At 47.9% G+C, this 17694-nt stretch overlaps 1 long non-coding RNA gene across 1 annotated transcript; it reads left to right on the forward strand.

The window, feature by feature from the left end:
- The first annotated feature begins 1607 nt into the window (after nt 1-1607).
- LOC121044557 (uncharacterized) lies at nt 1608-3963 on the forward strand. Its single transcript, XR_005797355.1, has 3 exons — nt 1608-2078; nt 2806-3392; nt 3916-3963. It is a non-coding gene; the product is annotated as an uncharacterized LOC121044557 (long non-coding RNA).
- The last annotated feature ends 13731 nt before the right edge of the window (nt 3964-17694 follow it).

A 17694-nucleotide genomic window follows, 5' to 3' on the forward strand; every position in this document is an offset into this window, starting at 1 on the left:
TTCTCCATGAAATGATATGTTGATACTGACGAAATGTCTGCTTTGTTTGCAAAATGCAGAAGAGAGAGAGGCAAGGAATACTCCGTGTCAGGCCCTGTGAGGTCCCAGAAGATCTGAAGAGTCTTTGACGCATTGAAGCTCTCACAGGTGCAGTATTGACCAAGAGAGATGAGAAACAAAAGGCAGACTTTCCCTGTGATCCAAGTGTGGCCAAAGGATTGGCCGGCTTGTTTGCACAGCGCCTCACAATTCACTGGATGGGACTGAGAAAGCCGGGGGCAGGGGGTGGGGGGTGGCAGGAACTCTGGTGGGGAGAGGCACCTGCAATTCGGTCCCAGTCGGACTACTTACAAAAGAGAAGACCTTGGACAATTTACTACATTTCTTTGAGCCAGTTTCCTCGTCTAAAAGGAAGGAAAGAGAGGGGGAGGGAAGGAAGGAAATAAAGAAGAAAGGAAGGTATGGAAGTCAAGGTTCTCCAGGGAACCAGGCCAGCAGGTGACAGAGATTTGTTTGAAGGAATTGGCTCTCGTGATTATGGACTCTTGGCAAGTCTGCAACATGATGGGGCAGGCCTGCAGGCGGGACACTCAGGGAAGAGTTGACATCGGAACTTCAAAGGCAATTGGCTGGCACAATTCCTTCTCGTTCAAGGGAGATTCTTTTGCTCGGGTCAAGCCTTCAACGGATTGGCTAAGGCCAGTCGACCTCACGGAGGGCAATCTGCTTCAATCCAAGGGCAACCATTTAAAGGTTAATCTCATCCCCCAAAAACACCTTCACAGAAACATCCAGAACCATGTTTGACCAAAAACCCGGGCTCTGTGGCCCAGCCAAGTTGGCACATCAAATTAACCTTCACAGAAGAGAAAGGAAAAGAAAGAAAGAGAAGAGAAAGGAAAAGAAGAAAAAAAAAAAAAAAAAAAAGAACGTGCTAGCCTGTGAAAGGCCCAGGACCTGGTAGCAGCTCACCAAAATGATGCTCATTTTATTATTTTTATTATCATTAAATCATTTTTATCTGTTCATCCATCCTTTGTTTACAGAGGGAGAAACGGAGACGGGGACATGCGACACGCAGTTCTGTGTCCTGTTGAGGGCATTCAGTCACTGGATATGTGTGGCCATTTATCAGACTGGGGGTAATTCTGAGATGGGCAGAATACCCTGGTTTTGTACGTAACCGACTGAACTCCCCATTCAGCAAGACCAATCAGAATGATCAATTGAGAGTACAATTGAATTCCTTTGGAGCTAACAGAAACAAAAGCTGACCTAGTGTATATTGTCGAGTGGGGCTCCAGAGATTCAATCTCCGCTTATGAGGAGCTAAGATGGCCAACGGGCTTTGTTTCACGTGGACGTCATCAATTCATTTGCTGATTTAACAGGATGTGATAAACATGTTGTATCCTATATGCCTAGCACAGCACAGGGCTTTGAAGGGACCCGGAGAAGTAGGACACACAACGTGTATTGAATCCTTACGTCCCTGCCATCCTATTTATGTGTATGACCTAATTTTACCCTCGTTTCATTTTAAGCTGTATAAACCTTAGGGAGGTACCAGCCTTCCTGGTTTGTCTTTGTTCTAAATGTTGAAGAGTTTGTAAGAGGGGCAGGGTGCCGCAGTCCTGCCTCACGGTCGCAGCGATGAGAAGCTGAAACATCGCAGAAGAGTCGAATTGCTACCTTGGACGAGCAGTGTCGAGTGGGAGGTGCGGGCAGGTCAGAGGACCAGGCACCCGATGGGGAGAAGGTGACTGGGGGCGGCATCATAAAGGTCCACAAAGACAGATCAATGGCGATGAGCCCCTCTGGAGGGCCGGAGGGTCCGGAGGAAGCCCAAGTCCCACAGCTCATCAGTAGCAAGGTCTGATCAGAACGTCTGCAGACCCCGGTGTGATGTGCTGCCCTGACCTCTGTCCTAGGACCCCCCCTCCCCTAGAGCTCTGCCCTAGAGCTGAACAATGAAGGCAGCGGGGCCGTACCGTGGTGTAAGAATAAGCTTGGAGTCGGGAAAAGGAAACAAGACCACGGGGTCCCACCTCTGCGATGCCTCGAGGGTGAGCTCTCAGGTAAGCGACCTGCCCGGCCTCCGAAATGGGAATAAGGGCCGGGCTTCGCAGGGCTCGCCCAAGGGAGTGATGGATGTGACTGTACAGAAGGTGCCAGAGCCCGGCACAGGGCAGGTTCTCCAGATGGGGTGCTTCTGCTTCGTACCTTCTCACCCCGCCTAGACGCGGCACACTTAGGGGGCTGTGGAAATGAAACTTCTGCTGTACCCAGAATTCAGCTATCATTGTTGGACACAGCCACGCTCTTTTGATCTGAGATTGACAAAGAGGCTATTCTTAGGGCTAATTACGGAACACATCGGGCGAGTGCCCCTCTCCCACCCACGCACAGCTATTGGAGCTGTCGTGTGCAGTCCGGCCCGGCTGGCCACGTGGCCTCAAACCTCTGGTACCTGTCGGCAGCAGTTGCCCATAGAAACAGCAGGGGGTGGGGGAAGTGTGAGTTAGGAAGTTACCAACGGTGTTGTGTTGTTTGTCAATTATTTGTCTGCATGGGTACGTTCGTGTGAGGGTGTCTGCAGTCAGAAGTGAGGGGAGTCACGCGGAGGTAAGTGGACAGGTGCTTCCTGTCTGCGTTCCTTGTGATGCAGGATTTCTTTTGAAAAAGAGGCTAGGTGGGAAAAATACTCATGCCCACTTTTTTGTGTGTGTGTGCAAATATATATGTAACCAGTGGGGACTCCCGCTTCCTCCTACTCTGCATCATTCGACTCCCTTCCGTGGGCAGGGGGATGGTGACGGTTCCGTGATTCTCTGGGGCTTCTGCACGCTGAATCTGGAGAGAAGCGTGGCTGAAGCACGTGATAGAACAGGCCATGGTATCGCACAGAAACTTCCACCGTGGGGAGTCAAAAACATCTACTGCAGACCCCAGGCTGCTTGCAGCAGGAGTTGGGGCGGATCAGGCCGCGTAAGGAACTGGCAACGAGGTGCTTGGTATCCTCAGGCCGCCCCGCCTTCAAGCCTGGGGATTTACCGGGCGCTTCTCTCGGCAGCGTGATTTGGGGCACTCATGAGCCTGCAGGTGTCTCAGGGCTCTGGACCTTTATCCTTCAGGTGACCATAGCTTTCAGCCTGCCAGGCGGCCGCAAGGAACCACTGCTGTGTAGAAAGTTCCCAGCACAATGCCTGGCTTCGTGTGGCACCCAACAAATGGACCCTTTGTCCCTTCCGGGGAGCACTCTGGAATGGAGCGGCGAAAAGGAGCTGCGGGACGGAGAACAATTCTCAGCCCACCTTTCTCGCCTGCTTACGTGTGTGGCTGCACGAGCTGCGTCCGAGATTCTGCCACATGCCGGCTGCACGAAGATGTAGGTGAGTCCCTGGACCTCCCGAGCTGTCCTCTCCTGCTTGGTGAATGGAGGTAAAGGGTGCCCACCCCTGAAGGCTGGAGCTTCCTGAGTACCGGCCGTGATGCCACGTGAAGCTCACTGCCCCGCATCACGGTGACCAGGTTTGGTCCTCTCGTCAGAACCAGCCTTCCTAAGAGCACAGTACGATAGGACAAGGAATAGAGGTTTGGGATTTTGTGACTATGGTGTGAAAAGTCTTTTAAATGTTGTTTTCCAACCTAAATAAAAGTATCCTATGAAGGGAGAGCTGGGTCGGGGTGGGTGATACAGCCACGGTGGGGGGAGTTTTTTGATGGTGGAACAATTAAGGGAGAAAGAAATCTGAGATGAGAGAATCTGAATAATACTCTTGCCTAGAAATCTTCATTTTCTCCAGTGCCCCAAAGAACTTCATCTGTGCCTCAGTTTCTTTTTGGTTTATTATTTTTAATGAAGGTATTTTCCTTCTTTTTTTAAAAAAAAATAATGTTTATTTATTTTTGAAGGAGACGGAGGCAGAGCGTGAGCGGAGGAGGGGCAGAAAGAGAGGGAGCCACAGAACCCGAAATGGGCTCCAGACTCCGAGCTGTCAGCACAGAGCCCAGTGCGGGGCTCGAACTCACAAATGATGAGATCACGGCCTGAGCCAAAGTCAGACACTTAGCCGACTGAGCCACCCAGGTGCCCCAAGGTATTTTTTCTTAACCATCAATTAATGTTTGGTTATTTTTATTAGAAAGTAAAGTAAAGGGGCGCCTGGGTGGCGCAGTCGGTTGAGCGTCCGACTTCAGCCAGGTCACGATCTCGCGGTCCGTGAGTTCGAGCCCCGCGTCAGGCTCTGGGCTGATGGCTCAGAGCCTGGAGCCTGTTTCCGATTCTGTGTCTCCCTCTCTCTCTGCCCCTCCCCCGTTCATGCTCTGTCTCTCTCTGTCCCAAAAATAAATAAAAAAAAAAAAGAAAGTAAAGTAAAAAGAAGTTTCTAAAAGCCTATACAATGTCACCATCTGAATATTCATCTTGCCATGAGTATATCTTCAAGTTTGTATCTCAAGCAGTGTCCTAAACATATTATTCAATAACTGTCATTTTATTAATTTCCAATGTAGCTTCACATTTTTTTTACTATTTTGTTTGAAAATGTCTTTGTATTTCTTTGACTTTTCGTTGAAATGTCTCCTGACGCCTTTCATTTGATCCTTATTGTTTTGATATGTTTTCCCATTGGCTTTTTTGATTTGAATTTTAATGCTTAGGATATGCAAAATATTTTAATTTGTATATATTCAAATCTGTTTTCTTTGTGATTTTTTCCCCCATTGCTATGGAAACCCTTCCCAGTCCAGGAACAATTCAATTAAATAGTCAATTAGATTATAACTTTGCCCTGGATTTAATTTTTAAGTCCAACAGGAATGTGTTCTAGCATATGACCTGAGGTAAGGATTCATTGTAACCTTTAAAAACATTCTTAGCCAAATTGAGAAGCGTATTTTAATGAAGAATTTACCCCTCCTTCTTTTATTACGTATCCTAATTACACATTAGATTCTTATCTGCAGTAGGAGTCGTTTGACTGATGTTTTCTGTGCCATACTTTCTTTTGCCAATTTTTGTGCAGCTATAATACTCTTAATTTTGTGGCTGTATAGGAAATTGCGACATATGATCAACTCAAGTCGTGCATCTTATTTTATTCTTCAATTTCTTATCGACTCCTGTTTGTTTGCCATCAAGATGAAATTCAGGAACATTCTGTCTTTTACAAATTCTACAGCTTGATAATAATTGTGTCAAGTTTGTAAATTAAGCTGGAAAAGGCTGAATTTTTGCCGTGCAACTTACTTATTATATTGTGCTGTCTCCACCAGAATCAGATCTCCTGTCTCATACGAGGAGCAATATCCATTCCTGATATTTCTTCCCAAATCAGCGCTCAGGGCCTAACCCAAGGGCTTGCACACAGTAAGCATTCATTACCATTGAGATAACTCAGAGCTCCAGGAATAATGTGTTTGCTTTTTTTTTTTTTTTTTGCAGTAATTTTGCTAGAATCCATATATTCTAGGATCTTCTGACCTCAATCCATGACAATTTCTAATGTATACTTACCCACCTTTTTTAGTGTGAGTTGATCCGATCGTATTTATCCTAAGGAAAAAATGTGAACGTGTTGAAGTTTTTAGAAATTTACCACTTTCCGGAAGCATCTCTGTGCCTGCAGAGTGTATGTACAAACAGCACATAGCACATTGCATGTTTAAAAGCATTCACTGAGGTTCCATACTATATATATATATATATCATAGAATATATAATATGGAATATATACTATATATATTATATATGTATTGTGTGTATATATGTGGACTAGTGGTGAGTATGAATGTAATTTCAGAACAAAAGTTCAACATAAATTATATGTTTCTGAGCCCAAAGATTCAGGAACTGACACAGGAATTCTTACCCCAGCATTCCAAACGCCAATGGTGTCCAACCATCTAGATGACTAAGCTGGTAACATCACCTTAAGCAAGAGCTGCACACTGCATCTGTCTCCCTCTGGACCTGTTTCCCCAGTGGGAACTGTAGAGACTGGAACCAAAGATCACTGAGGGACCTCAGGCCGGCTAGTTCTCGGGAGCTATTTCCTCACCTGTGAATGAATTTAATCTCTCAGGGTCTCCCAGCACTGGCATCGAGATTATATCCAAAGGTGGGTGCGGCCCTTGGGAGCACTCGCCATCCCCAGTCCTGGTGGTGCCTGACAGCGGAGACAAAGAGAGCCACCGAGTCTGCTGAACCCAATGCCACGACAGTCCGCACAACTCAGTCACCTCAGGTCACCGTGCAAAACCCAAAACAATTTGAAATCGCTTTTTTTCATAGAGCTCTAAGAGAGCTCTTGGACTGACATTGTATTTTCCTTTCAAAATTAAAAAAAAAAAGTGTTACAGGAAAAATAAAAGTAAATGACAACAGCCAAATATCTTATGATTGTCAAGAAAATGAAGAAGGAACCGTGCACCTGACATGGAGTCCTCCTGGTTGCCTTGATCTTCCGGAAGCCAGTCGTCAGCCCCCGGCTCCTATGAACTGGCCTCTTCTGGCAACTCCTTTTGGAGCCCATGCCTGTTACAAAAACTCAGGGACCAGGGCATGTTCTCACTCCTCTCCTATCTCCTATCTCCTCTCTTCCTCTTGCCCAACCCCCAGCTCTACCATAAGTACACGGAAGGGAGAGCCCATATAAAATGAGTCTGTCATGCCAAATGCCGTGAATAGTGTCTTCCCATAGGAGACCATGAAAAATACATTTTGCACCAGGAGGAAATGCTTTATAATTTGCTATTCAATGGCTAGCTTTCTTCCGGATAGGAAGGAAGGAACAAAGGAAACATTTCCAGAAAAGAAAAAGAATGGGAAACTGGAAAGAACAAGGAGACCAGGCAGACCTGGGTGTGAATTCTGACTTCACTACGTAGCCGCAGTGAATCATTTAACCTCTCTGAACGTCAGTTTCCTCATCAAGACACAAGGCTGATGGTCATCCCCAGCCCAGGGGCAGCTGTTTATCGCACAAATACTACGGTAAAGGGCCTAGCGGAGGCGTGTAGCACCAAGGGTGCTCAGGGACACGTCCCGCCTTTGCTCACTTTCACGCCCAGCGTGCTCAGAGATGGTGTTCTGCTGCAGAGAATACATTTTCTAAATTTTCATTTTTTAGAGAAAGAGAGCATACACTGGGGAAAGGGGCAGAAGGAGGGACAGAGATAGAATCCTAAGCAGGCTCCACGGTCATGGCAGAGCCCAACATGCTGTTCGTTCCCACAACCCTGGGATCATGACCTGAGCCAAAATCAAGATCTGGACGCTCAAACCACTGAGCCACCCAGGCACCCCGAGAATGCATTTTCAGAACTCAGCTGGTGCTTGGCATTCGTAACATCCCCCACTAATGGAGGCCACCCTGTGGGGTGTGAACTGCTTTCGTTTGCTTCTCTGTCACCAGAAGGTTGATAACAAACCCACTGGAATAGACAGTCTATGGAGATGTCCTCCTGGAATTTGGTCAACGGCTGTGAACTAGGCACCAATACGTCGGCCCTGGGATGAACTTGCCCTGTGGGCTCTCAGCTTTCCTGCAGACCCTGAGATACCCGGGTCAGCCCTCCGCGCCCACACCCTGCCACCTTTGGCTTCAGGGACCCTGTGTATTGCCTTTTGTCTAACCTCTGAATCTACATGGGTGAAGGGGATGCACACGCTGTCCTTCCTCTCTCCCCCTGCCCTCCCTTTCTGCCTCAAGCACTTACTGAGCACCTCCTCTGCATGGTCCCTGTGTAGGCAATGTGGAAGCAGGGGTGAATTAGCCCCAGTCCTGGACCTCAAGGCAGACTGGCCTTTGAGATGTAAGGATTTGAAGCATGTGATGATGACATACAATTCAAAGTGACGCGGAGTATAGCCTCTTTGGGAACAGAGGTAGAGTGATCACTTGTACCTGGAAGTTTTTGGAAAGGACAATGCTGAATTTACCAGAAGGCAGGGCGAGAGAGAGAAGGTCATGTCAGGCAGAGCGTATGATATGTCTAAGTGCACAGAAAACTTGTCCGTAAAGAGGCAATTATGGTGAAAGCATGTTGAAAAAGGTTTTCGTTCTCAGAAGAAGATCAAGTTATCTTCATAAATGACCAAGTAGCTGTATAATCATAGTACCTATTAAGTTATCATCATCTTTACGTGCGTTTACATTGAACCTTACACTTCATTCAAAATACTCTAAGGTATGAATCCTAATGTTGCAATCATGAACCAAGAGTTGTGGGTGGGAATTAGCGTCACCCCTTACCAGCCTCGTGGCCATCGCCAGCTTACCTCTCTGACTTCAGTTATTGACCCACTAAGTAGGAATAATACCATGGCCTCCCTTGCAGGGCCGCTGTCAAGGTCGCAGGTGGTGTACAGGTAGGGCAAAGCAGGTGGCTGGCTCACGAGGAGGCAGCTGTGTTCCTTTCTGTGCCGAACACTCACGTGGCACCAGCCGGACCATGCACCAACACCAATCTGGGGGACATATCAGGTTATGGTTTAAAGTTCTCCATCCAAATGCTGCCTGAGCTCTGTTCCTTATTATAGAACAGTCAATTACATCGCCTCCTACAGCAGCCCTGTTTCTCCGAGGAGATTACTCTTCAATTGATTTCACAGTCCTCCCTGGTATATAATCCCCCTGGCTACGACTGCCTGCGAGCTCTTATAAAGACATTCAATACCGCTATCAAATGAAATTATATCATTTATATCCAGAGCTGAAATATGCACTGTTTTTGGAGGTTAAAAAAAATGGATCCCCTGGAATAAAGCTATAATCAGCATGAACTGTGGCTTTTAATTGCCTGGGAAGGTGAGAAGCATTCTTGAAAGGGAAGCACTAGGCAGTAGCCATCATCCGTAGAAGCACATCCTCGTGCACAATAAGACAAAGAAGGGTGTGAGAATTATTCATGACTGCAAACACTGGAGTTTATGGTTAAAACCTCTTTTTCTTCTTTCTTAGTTTCCTCTTGCTGATCAATATATTTTTTAAATTGGTTTTCCTCTTTTTTTTTTTTTTTTGATGTTTTACTTATTTTTGAGAGAGAGAGAGCAAGTTGGGGAGGGACAGAGAGAGAGGGAGACAGAACCTGAAGCAGGCTCCAGGCTCTGAGCTCCCAACAGTGTCCGATGCGGGGCTCGAACTCGCAAACCGTGAGATCACCACCTGAACCGAAGCTGGACGCTTAACCGACTGAGCCACGCAGGTGTCCCCAATATATCTATTTTTTTTAAAGTTTATTTTTATTTTTGGGACAGACAGAGACAGAGCATGAACGGGGGAGGGGCAGAGAGAGATGGAGACACAGAATCGGAAGCAGGCTCCAGGCTCCGAGCCATCAGCCCAGAGCCTGACGCGGGGCTCGAACTCAACGGACCGCGAGATTGTGACCTGGCTGAAGTCGGACGCTTAACCGACTGCGCCACCCAGGCGCCCCTATATCTATTTTTTTAATTGTCACGGCCTCTCTTGGGGGAAGAGGACACTGGGGGAACATAGCACATCTGAAGGGCCCCAGGGAAGGAAGGTGGGAAGGAGCCGTTCCCAGCAGAGTTTGGGTTTATGACTCAGACAAGCAAATGTTAGAGGACAGTGGTAGGTCTGTTTGTTAAGGAGACGCCAGCACTTTGGATTTGGGTGACTTTGATGATTATTGATGATTACTTCATATTGATTTTATTTTATTTTATTTTATTTTATTTTATTTTTTTGAAATTAGTTGCTGACACCTGTTCCTCATTGTTTTGTGAGCTTCTGAGGCGCAGGCACTGTGCCTTACTTTTTTTTCTCAACATCTAGTACAGTCCTACCACATGGTAGCCCTCAGTTAATTTGGGGGTTTTTTTTGCGTTAAAAACATGCAGGAAAACCTTGGATGGCGAGTAACTTGTTCTGCGAGTATTCCGCAAGACGAGCAAACCTTTCTACTAAACGTTAACTTGATACGCAAGCGATGTCTTGCAATACGAAGTAGTACGTGGTGCCGAACGTCAGTCACGTGATCACCACTGAGCCAATGGGTTCTTGCAATTCGTTTTGATACACGAGTGCTTTGCATTGCAAGCATGTTTCCAGAATGAATTATGCTCGCCAACCCAGGTTGTACTGTGTGTGTTTATTAACACCACACTCGCTCTGGGTCAGACGCCGTCCTGGTAGGTCAAGTTTCCTGCCTCCAAGAGGTCATAGTTCAGAAGGGGAAACAAAAATTCCTGCTGTATGCATATGCATGCCAGAAGAAGAAAGAGGGCCCTAGAACTGCCAAATGGATGGGGCAGGCTGCCCAGAGGGGGAATCGCTTGACATGGCCACTGAATATTGACTTGGAGTCTGTCCCCTAGGCAGATGAGGGGAAGGCAAGTAACATCATGTGTTTTTAATGGCAAATAGCTAAATAATTACAGGAATGGTCTTTCTACCTCCATGAGTCTAAAAGAAATGAACCATCTTGCAAGAAAATCCCCACATACCGGATGTAGTATGATTAGAAGTAATTCTGATTCCAACAAAATCATCACTTGGGTTAGCACCTCAGTGAGGCACGGATGGTCCCAAGAGCCACACTGGAAGGGAAGAAAGTTTCGAAGGCTTGCAAGAGGTCTTGCTCCCCTGTGGCCAGCAGCAATGAGATTAATCTGTCCAGCTCACCCGGGAGACCTGGCACAGCCCATCCAGCCTTGGGGGCAGGTGTCTGATTCTGACCTGCACAGTCTCACCCTGTGTCGGCTGGACGCTGCAGAAGCAGACCCGAGAGGGAGTTAGGAACACTGGAGGTTTACAGGGGGAAGGCTTGTGAGGAACGAGACTTGGGGAGTATGCTGGGTTGGGCCCTTGAAGCCTTCAGAGTGTGAGGGGCACTTGACTCCCACGAACAGGTGCAGATGTGACCATTTCGGCCAACCCAGCAAGGAGGTCCAGAGCAAGGATCGCTCTCAGATGCATCCTGGGTGGGGAAGAACGGGCCGACCCTCAAACCATAGCCTGCTTCATCATTGTTTGGGGCTGGTCTGGAAGAGAACAGCCTAGACTTGAAAGGTGAGGCAGATCTTGAAAGTGCCTTGCAGCAGACTAGAGATTCTTCCTCGAGGGGAGATCCTGGGGGTGTGCCCCATGGCTGCCACAGCACACGGCACCATGTCATCCTCTTCAGGAGCTTCTGCACCTGAACTGGAGTTGCCTACTCCTCAGCCCCAGCTCGGGACAGCTTGGTAGACTCTGACCGTTGATGGGCTCCTGTATCCATCACCCGTATCCACTCGTGCTGATTCTGTCCTGCGGTTTGCCCACTCTATCCACTCTAATAAATGCACTTCACCGTCGCCCCAGGGTTCAAGCTACCGCATTTCCCCAGTTCCTGTAGCGTGGGTCCCTATCCCGCCGACTCCTGTCGCCCAGTCCAGGATACCGACTGTGAACTCCAAATGGAGGACCGGTGTATTTCATTTCCTCAGAACTGCAAGACCATCTGTTTTCCTTTCCTTTCCTTGAGTGTTCTCATGCCTCCCTGCCCAAGTCCTGGGGAGGAGTAAACGTGGTGGCAGTTCTGAGACATCATAACCCGGAGAAGGAAACTTAGACATGAGGTGCCCCCTTACCAAGGCCGCTCCCTGTGAAGAATGTTCACATATATTTCCTGATGTTTGCCTTTTCTTTTTTTTTTTTTATGTTTACTTCCTTTGCAAGAGAGCACAAGTGGGGGGAGGGGCAGAGGGAGCCAGAGACAGAGAATCCAAAGCGGGCCCTAGGCTCTGAGCTGTCAGCATAGAGCCCCACGTGGGGCTCTAACTCACAGACCGCGAGATCATGACCTGAGCCGAAGTCGGACACTTAACCGACTGAGCCACCCAGGTGCCCCTGCATTTTTTTTAATTTTGTTTCTTACTGCCCATTAGACCAAAAGCTCCAGGAGAGTTGTTGGGGAGCAGGGGGTTCTGTTTGTCTCTCTACCGAATTGCCACAGTTCATAAAACAGGGCTCGGCAGCTGGTAAAACATTGAAGACATAACTGTCGAATAAAGAAATGTGACCCCGTCAGCAGCTCTCAGAGGAAAGTGCAATGTATTACAGGAGGGGAAACCAAGGTTCAAGAGAAGCACTCATTTGGTGAGAATCACCTGGTGACCAAGGCTGCCCTGAATTCAAGGTCTGACTGACTCCCCATCTGGTACACATTCTACGCTGACTCCAGAGTTTAGAGAGGTCCAACCCCAACACGTGCACACCCAGTTGGTACGATTAGAGAATATTGGGGTGTCAGTTGGATGTTTTCCTCACCAAATCTTTACAAGAAGCCAAGGAAGTAGATACTGATCCTGTCCCCCACTGACAGATAAAGAAATTTAAGCTCTGGGCAAAGGAAATGAGCAAACGAATCAACAAAAACCAGAAACAGACTCATAAATACAAGCCGGCGATTGCCAGAGCCCGGGGAGGAGGGGGGTGTGGAGATGGGTCAGACAGGTGAAGGGGATGAAGAAATACAGACTTCCAGTTACAAAACAAGTAAGTCATGGAGACGAAAAGTGCAGCATAAGGAACATAGTGAGTAATACCATAATAACGAAGGGTGATGACGCTTGCAGTCGTGAGTACCGCACAATGTACAGAATAGTTGAATCACTATGCTGTGTGCCCGAAACTAATAGAACACTGTATGTCACCCATGCTTCAATAATAAATTTAAAAAAAAATTTTTTTAATGTGTATTATTTATTTGTGAGAGAGGGAGAAAGAGAGAGACCAAGTGCAAGCCTGGGGTGGGGGGGGGTGGTATAGATAGAGGGAGACACAGAATCGGAAGCAGGCTCCAGGCTCTGAGCCATCAGCACAGAGCCCGATGCAGGGCTCGAACTCAGGAACCGTGAGATCATGACCTGAGCCGAAGTCAGTGCTTAACCGACTGAGCCACCCAGGCACTCCAGTAATGAAACTTTTTTTAAAAAGGGAAGAAAGAAATTCAAGCTCTGAGAGTCACGGTCAGCTGGCAAGGGAAATATATAGTGCTGGTTTCACTTGGCTTCAAACCTCTGTGTTTCTTGTCCCTTCTATTGAGGGTTCTCTTCTGTGTATGTCCACCTGGGTGCTGCCTTTTCATCCTGTAGCTCACAATTCCAACGATCTCCCTCCAGGGTGGAGGGCCCGGCCCACCTGGAGATCCCACTGGAGCAGCCCCGGTCTCTCTACCAAGTTATCTTCCCCTTCTCACCAGTGCGGGAGAGCATCTCACTCACTTAAGGGTTTGTCCCCCCACACGGGGATCAAATCTCTGCGTAGACGAGGACTCTTGTCTCATTTGTTCCTCCCTCCCTGGCGTCTAGACGGCACTGGACACAATCAGGTTTGGATAAACACCCATGGACTGACCGTCTGTTTCCACTGCAGGCAACTCCTTCTCTTCTCGGGGCAAGGTTGCGTCTCCTGGGCGGCAAGGCCCTGTCTGGGGTCACGGAGTGAATGTCTCTGCCGCCCAGACACAGGGAGAAATGGCTGCCATGTTCCCATCCTCCCGAGATGAGAATACAGCGTGGGTCAGGAGCTTGCTTCATGGCCTGACCACCCTGCCAGGAAATTCTTCTGCAAAGCTGACCCAAATTTGCCCAGCTGTGGTGGAAGCCAAGCTTGTCCTGGGTGGTCCTCAGAGGGGAGCAGCTGGTGAGAGAAGTCTTTGTGTGAAATGACTGCGTCCCACCCTGACCTCTCCATGAGGGGAAAGACGGGGCTCGGCGTAGGGCCGTGGCCTCGCTGACCTAGCCGGCTCCAGGGAGGCATCCAGGGTACAGCGGACAGGGCCCCAGAGAAAATCTAGAAGGTCTGGCCCTGCCTTCCATCTCTTCACCTGCCTGCTGGGGAACCTGGGCCAGCTCAGCTAACCGCGGGAGCCCCATTTCGTCAGCCGCAGGGTGCCTAATAACACCTGACTTACAGGTATGTGGGGTGGCAGCGGGGCATTGCTGTCTGTGTCTTTCTTCATTTATTTAAAAACAAAAAAAGTGCCTCTAACTTATAAGAGGCACGAGTCCAGAAAAGAAAAATGACCACCCCAAGCTCAAAGTCATGGCGGAGTTCAGACCATGTCCTTCTTCCAGAGTCACAGCATTACCTTTAGGATTCTTCCTTACCCCTCACACAGGGTAGAAGCCCCCTCTCATTTTCTCAACTGGACAAAGGCTTTTGTTAAACAGAGAGAGAGTCCCAAGGTGAAATTATTTTCAGACCACGGGATATGCTCCCAAGAGGAGACTACAGGCCTCCGGCCACCTGGCTGGCACGTGTTGGACTCATTACCTCTCCCAACAGCCCCTCATTCCATCAGTTGAACGTGCCTAAAGCCTTCTGGTCCCCATCACCCCTCAGAGTCCAACAAGTGGGAGCTGGCGATGCGAAGACGCCGACGTGACCAAGGCTTCAGACATGGGCTGTCCTTCCTGGCCTCCGTCATGGGTACACGCAACTATTTCAGATCCCTTCCTGAGAAGCCAACCCAGCCATGACTTGGATTGGGTATTGTCACTGTTTCCACCTAAAATGAGCACTTAAAAAAAAATTTATCTACAGGCATCAGACGCAGAAGGACTCCTCAGTGCCAGAAGGCACCTTAGCATGTCGTACAGATAGAGGAGCTAAGGGGCCCAACAGTGGAGTATCTGATGGTAGGACAAGGCGGGGCGAGAACCCAGGCCCTACGCCCAGCTCTGTTTCTTTCCCACAGCATCGTATTCAAGCCATTGGGTGAATCTGACCCAGAAAATCTCACCGGCATGTAAAGAGTTTCCTGCTCCCCCATAGTTTGGAATCGTGGAATTCTTGAACGAGTGGATTCTTCTCATCGAAGTGACAGCCATTGTCCCAGAGACTAGTTTAGCACGGGTTGCTGCTACCACTGTGATTCAGAACGAAGGCTCTAGAGACCGATTAACCGGGTGTGTAACCTGTACGTAACACTCACTGGCTGCGTGTCCTTAGGTAAACCCCTTCATCTTTTCTGTCTCAATTTTCGCATCCACAAAATAGTGGTAGTCAACCCAAGTGACCTTGCGAAGTTGACGTACTATATGAGTGACCCGGTAGTCACTGCTTAGAATGACTGGCACCTCAGTATTTCTATTTAATAGATAAGGAAACTGAGATGTTCAGAGGCATGTCAGAGGGGAAATTACTGGATGTGGAGACATTTGCATCATGCTCTCCCGACTCGGGGCACAACGCCCTTTCTTCCATGTCAGCTAAATTAACAGAATCACAAAGTGTCAAGGACAGAACGGGCTTTCCACATGCGTTGGCCCAGTTTCTCTGTCGCACAGGAAAGCCAAGGCCCAGAAGGGAGCGTGCCTGGGTGTGTACTGGCCAGCTGAAAGTTGGCAGGAAATGATTACTGGATTTTACTCTGAACCCATGGAATTTCCAGAAATGGCATCTGAAATTTTGTCATCGGAACAGTTACTCTCACGAAGCCAGGTCAAAGCAGATTTGTGCAGTGATGTTGGGGGATCCCTGAATGAGAACATTCCAGCCTGGCTTAGGTGGACTACTGGATTAATAGTTCTAGGCTAGTAATCTAGAAGTGATTTTATTTTGCCACTCTTTTACATACATTTATTTGTTTGTAAATTACACGCGCAGACTCCTGTACCCACAGTATCGTGTTCATTATTGAACGGACAAAGAAAATGTAAAAATTTCAAAAACGAGAGAGGGTAAGATAAGAATACGTAGAAGTTCCAGTATTGTCTTCCCATCACGGTGGGTCATCCTCAGCACTGCCTTGAGTGAGCACACCCCGTTTTCAGGACCGTAGCTCTAGAGACGACCAAGATACTGTTTCTTGTCACCAAGAGGCATGTGATCAAACCACTGCTTCCCTGTCTCCCTCCCTGGGCTGTCACTGCTGGCACAATTGTGAAGGAAGACCAGGTACACTACCCCTGAGGGTACTAACGTGCCCAGAACTGAAGGAATTGCTGAACTGATCATTGGGGAAACTCCCCAGCGTGCCCCCTTCTTGTCCCTCCCCCAAAGAGCGAGCGCTGCTCATCTAATGTTTCGTGCATTGAGCCACGTCCGTGAGTGGGTGGGTCTCTGTGTGTAGAAAGATTATAACATGGGTGCGGCTCTTCCTGCTTTGTCCTCGTCTGGCTGGAGTGGTAGCCTGACCTCAGGGCAGATCGGTCCCCTTTTCTCTTTCTTCTCTAACTCCATATACTCAAGATTTGGGTCCAGGGACTTGATACGTATGTGTTAGCCACACGTTTACTTGACTAGATACTGCACTTTATCGGCAGCATTTTGCCTTGACTTTGTGTCCTCATGTAGACCTACCATCACCCCCCTACCCTTTGTATTTTCCAGATGGGTCTCTGCTACTATGTATTCTGTACTCACCACAGATCAGTTTGATTCCAGTTACATTTGCCTAGTGTGCTTTTTTAACAGGCAACTTAAAGTCCACGCTTGGGTAGCACAAATTCTGCTGGCTTTGAGCCAGCTACTGTGCGTTTCATCACTGATGTTTGGGCAGCCATGGGCAAACCAATTGATCTAGAAGTGTCTGTGTTCTTGTCTGTAAAATAGAGATACTAATAACCCTGCCTACCTCATTTCACTAGTATGAGATGAAACTTGTAAGTGCTTTTAATAAACTTAAAAAATCCCATCCAACCCATGGGGCACCTGGGTGGCTCAGTCGGTTGAGCGTCCGACTTCGACTCAGGTCATGATCTCACGGTTTGTGAGTTCAAGCCCCGCGTTGGGCTCTGTGCTAACAGCCGAGCCTGGAGCCCGCTTCAGATTCTGTGTCTCCCCCTCTTTCTGCCCCTCCCATGCTCATGCTCTGTCTCTCTCTGTTTCTCAATAATGAATAAATGTCAAAAAAATTTTTTTAATAATAATAATAAAATCCCATCCAAATGAAGGGATATGGAGCTGCCAAAGGAAAACAGACAACCAAATGACCATGACTGTTTTTAATGCAAGGCAATCTGAAACTCGTTGGGCTTTTCCTCTTTAAATGAAATTCTCATTGGAATGAGCATACTAAGAAAATTTGGTAAAGACCTTGAGAGACAGGGAAAATTTATATAAATAGCAATCATTCATTCTTTATTCCATGGGAAATGTGCACTGAGCCCCTATTTTATGCCAGACACACTTTGCCAAGTACTGGAGGAGAAAGAAGGTAAGTGAGACCAGTTCTGGCCCTCAGTGAGAGAGAGAGAGAGAAACAGAGAGAGTGGGTGAGAGGCAACCCTACAATGACAGTCCAGTGTGTGCTGAGGTCTGTGATGGGGATGTGAACTCAGAGCTGGTGAGAGTGAATGGGAGGACCACCCAACTTCATCTGGGACCAGGGAGAAGTTACCCGAAATCAACACCAAAATATACAGAAGACTAAGTAAAGCTCAAAGTGGAGCGGATACATTCCAAATGGAAGGGAGGGCAAATGCAAACATTTTGGGATAAGAGAAGGCTTGGCACCTTCAGAGATTACAAAAAGCCCTGCATGACCGTAGCGCCCTCTGCATATGGAGTGTCAAGAGGGAGGTTGAGAGAGAGGCATAGGGCAATGGAAGCTTGAACCTGAGAAAGCACATGATTTTGATCCGTGTGTTAGAAAGATCATTCTGCAGACTTCTTCGGTGTGCTGCCGTAAGTTCAAGACAGGGTTTTCCAAATCAGCAAGAGCTGTCCGCATCAT

Source organism: Herpailurus yagouaroundi, unplaced genomic scaffold, assembly GCF_014898765.1.
Source record: "Herpailurus yagouaroundi ecotype Mexico unplaced genomic scaffold, PumYag 188, whole genome shotgun sequence".
Classification (NCBI taxonomy): domain Eukaryota; kingdom Metazoa; phylum Chordata; class Mammalia; order Carnivora; family Felidae; genus Herpailurus; species Herpailurus yagouaroundi.